We start from the raw sequence: 4,617 nt of genomic DNA, 5'->3' as shown, positions 1-4,617 counted from the left end.
GACTCCGACATTGCTCGTCCTAATATTTCTATATTTCTTGATTCCATTATTTTACTTGTTAGATACGTGTGTATTGTTGTCTATTGTTGGTTATTACTCTACTGTTGGAGCTAGGAACACAAGCATTTCGCTACACCAGAAATAACATCTGATAAATATGTGTATGCGACCAATAAAATGTGATTAGATTTGATTTGAAGTCCCTGGTAGGGAACAGTGGTGGATATTGTTTGAAAGTTGCTCTTACTAGTTATTTTTAGAGTGGCTCTCTATTTTCCCTCAGCATGCATTTCTTCACCAATCTAAACATTTAAAGAATTGTAAAAAAAAATCTGAAATATGAACCCAAAATAATGGACATGTTTAACTGTTATTAAGGTTGGCGATTTGACATAATTACAATCATGGTCTTGAATTGGACTTGCATTTTTCTGGTCTCTGTCTTGACTCAGTCTCTCCCCCCCCCCCCCCCCCCCCCCCCCCCCTCCTCCTTTTGGTCTTGATCTTGACTCGATTAGCACCGATCTTGGTCCTGAATCCGTCTCGCTTTAGGTGGTCTCGAACACAACACTGCAGGACAGCCAGTGTAATGCCGCCCCACAGTGGCCTCTGGTGTAGGTTGGTTCCATATGGACCCCATTGAAATCAAATTTAGATACTGTATGAATCTGTGTCATATAATCCCCACTGTTTTTTTTTTTACAGAAGATTTTTCCTCTCTTTTGAACAATGAATTTGGAATGTACTCTGCAAACATATATTTTAGGAATTTCTTGAGACAATATTTATTTATTACGGGACAATATCTATTTGTTGCTTAAAAAAAAAACTTCATATGATCACACTATTGGGCCTTTCCTTGATCTAAATAACACTGATGTTGTAGGAAAATAGCAGTCCATCTGTGTGTGAGATGGAGAGGGATGTTTTTAATGTTCCATGTTGATGTAAGTATGAATCTCCTCACCACTATGCTGCTGTTCATTCTCACCACAGGAGACACACACACACACACACACACAATCCTTCCTCCAACCTACTTTGGCCACCTGATCAACAATCCATCCAGTACCTCCACCCTGGATAGCCTAGTCTACTTCTCTCTCTTGACAATGTCCACATTCAGTCCGTTCTGGGTCGGGGGCCAGCTATTCAGGTGGGGAAATACTCAGCAAACAGAAGCCTACATACTTTCCTGTCAGAGTTTCTACCGAGCAGAGAGGGCAGCCTTGTTGAAGGGGCCCAGCTCAGTTCCATCTGGTGGTGTGTGTGTGTGTGTGTTCTGTCTGGACGGAGAGATTTGCGGGAGGCAACACAGGCAAGTCTGTGCTCTCAAAATCAGTTCTGTCATTTCTTTCCAGGAATTGAACTTGCAGACAGTGTTGTAGTAGTTGCAAGTCATCCATTGCTTCCATGTCGGATATGTGTAAACATTAAACATACAGATGTCATATATAAATGTCGGTAACTCTCTGGTGTACAGCTGAATCTTGGAACTGAAGTTCTGTGTCCAGCGACAAGTCTCCACACATGGCAGTTATGATGACAAAAATAACACATTTGTCGAAGACATACAGCTCTACCTCTAAGATATTATCTGCATTGTGTGAAGATAAATAATTACATTGAGCATCTGTCAAGAGTCCTTCCCTCTCCTTGTAAATGCCCAAATCTCCTCGTGCTCACAAGCCTGTCCTACAAGAGAATGAGAGGTCAAATCTGAACTTTACCATAGCAGCATACCGCCCTGCATACCACTGCTGGCTTGCTTCTGAAGTTAAGCAGGGTTGGTCCTGGTCAGTCCCTGGATGGGAGACCAGATGCTGCTGAAAGTGGTGTTGGAGGGCCAGTAGGAGGCACTATTTCCTCTGGTCTAAAAAATAGCCCAATGCCCCAGGGCAGTGATTGTGGACACTGCCCTGTGTAGGTTGCCGTCTTTCGGATGGGATGTCCTGACTCTCTTAGGTCATTAAAGATCACATGGCACTTATTGTAAGAGTAGGGGTGTTAACTCTGGATGTCTTGGCTAAATTCCCAATCTGGCCCTCAAACCATCAAGATCACCTTATAATCCCCAGTTTACAATTGGCTCATTCCTCTCCCCTGTAACTATTCCCCAGGTTGTTGCTGTAAATGAGAACGTGTTCTCAGTCAACTTACCTAGTAAAATTTTAAAAATGGTGTCAGTCCAGGTGTCATCTGCTTAGTTTATTACTATTTTATAACCTTATTGCTATGATGCTGCTATGTAAATACTAGGTAGGTACATACTTTTTTTAGAGTTCTCAGATCAAACTGTTTAAATTGAAATCATGTGGCTTATGTGTGTAAGAGTGAAACGTTGTTGTCGTTTTTGCTGCACTGTTTCTATGGTATCCACAAAGACGTTTCTCAAATCCTCACTAATGGACTCGGCTGACCAATGGTCAAAGCCTCCAAAATTCCAGCTAATCTCTCTCTCTCTCTGCCCCCCTCTCTCTCTCTCTCTGCCCCCTCTCTCTCTCTCTGCCTCCCTCTCTCTCTCTCTCTCTGCCCCCCTCTCTCTCTCTCTCTCTCACTCTGCCCCCCTCTCTTTCTGGCCCCCTCTCTCTCTCTCTCTCTCTCTGCCCCCCCCCCCCTCTCTCTCTCTCTCTCTCTCTCTCTCTCTCTCTCTCACTCTGCCCCCCCTCTCTCTCTGCCCCCCCCCCCTCTCTCTCTCTCTCTCTCTCTCTCTCTCTCTCTCTCTCTCTCTCTCTCTCTCTCTCTCTCTCTCTCTCTCTCTCTCTCTCTCTGCCCCCCTCTCTCTCTGCCCCCCTCTCTCTCTCTCTCTCTGCCCCCCTCTCTCTCTGCCCCCCTCTCTCTGCCCCCCTCTCTCTCTCTCACTCTGCATCCCCCTCTCTCCCTCTCTGGCCCCCTCTCTCTCTCTCTCTCTCTCTCTCTCTCACTCTCTGGCCTCCTCTCCCCCCCCACCAATTCAATTCAAGGGGCTTTATTGGCATGGGAAACATATGTTAACATTACCAAAGCAAGTGAAGTAGATAATAAACACAAGTGAAGTAAACAATAAAACATTTACAGTAAACATTACACTTTCAAAAGAATAAAGACATTTCAAATGTTCGTTTATGTATAATAAAGATATTTGTCTATATACAGCGTTGTAACGATGTGCAAATGGTTGAGGTACAAAAGGGAAATTAAATAAACATAAATATGGGTTGTATTTACAATGGTGTTTGTTCTTCACTGGTTGCCCTTTTCTTGTGGCAACAGGTCACAAATCTTGCTGCTGTGATGACACACTGTGGAATTTCACCCAGCAGATACGTATGTGAGTTTATCAAAATTGGGTTTGTTTTCTAATTCTTTGTGGGTCTGTGTAATTTGAGGGAAATATGTGCCTCTACTATGGTCATACATTTGGTTAGGAAGTGCTGCTCAGTTTCCACCTCCTTTTGTGGGCAGTGAGCACATAGCCTGTCTTCTCTTGAGAGCCAGGTCTGCCTACGGCGGCCTTTCTCAATAGCAAGGCTATGCTCACTGAGTCTGTACATAGTCAAAGCTTTGGGTCAGTCACAGTGGTCAGGTATTCTGCCACTGTGTACTCTCTGTTTAGGGCCAATCAGCATTCTAGTTTGCTCAGTTTTTTTGTGAATTCTTTCCAATGTGTCAAGTAATTATCTTTTTGTTTTCTCATTATTTGGTTGGGTCTAATTGTGTTGCTGTCCTGGGCTCTGTTTGTGTTTGTGAACAGAGCCCCAGGACCAGCTTGCTTAGGGGACTCTTTTTCAGGTTCATCTCTCTGTAGGTGATGGCTTTGTTATGGAAGGTTTGGGAATTGCTTCCTTTTAGGTGGTTGTAGAATTTAACGTCTCTTTACTGGATTTTGATCATTAGCGAGTATCAGCCTAATTCTGCTCTGCATGCATTATTTATTTTACGTTGTACACTGAGGATAATTTGGCAGGATTCTGCATGCAGAGTCTCAATTTGGTGTTTGTCCCATTTAGTGAATTCTTGGTTGGTGAGTGGACCCCAGACCTCACAATCATAAAGGGCAATGGGTTCTATAACTGATTAATGTATTTTTAGCCAGATCCTAATTGGTATGTAGAATTTTATGTTCCTTTTGATGGCATAGAAGGACCGTCTTGCCTTGTCTCTCAGATCGTTCCCAGCTTTGTGGAAGTTACCTGTGGCGCTGATGTTTAGGCAAAGGTGGGTATATTTTTTTGTGTTCTAGGGCTAGATGGAATTTGTATTTGAGGTCCTGGCGACTGGACCTTTTTTGGAACACCATTATTTTGGTCTTACTGAGATTTACTGTCAGGGCCCAGGTCTGGCAGAATCTGTGCAGAATATCTAGGTGCTGCTGTAGGCCCTCCTTGGTTGGTGACAGAAGCACCAGATCATCAGCAAACAGTAGACATTTGACCTCAGATTCTAGATAGTTGAGACTGGGTGCTGCAGACTGTTCTAGTGCCCTCGTCAATTTGTTGATATATATGTTGAAGAAGGTGGGGCTTAAGCTGCATCCCTGTCTCACCCCACGGCCCTGTGGAAAGAAACATGTTTTTTTTTCTTCTTTTGCTCTCTCCTCCTCTTCCCTCTCTCTCTCTCTCTCTCTCTCTCTCTCTC

This window comes from Oncorhynchus kisutch, linkage group LG22, assembly GCF_002021735.2.
Source record: "Oncorhynchus kisutch isolate 150728-3 linkage group LG22, Okis_V2, whole genome shotgun sequence".
Taxonomy (NCBI): Eukaryota; Metazoa; Chordata; class Actinopteri; order Salmoniformes; family Salmonidae; genus Oncorhynchus; species Oncorhynchus kisutch.
Note: the sequence above shows the minus strand (reverse complement) of the source record.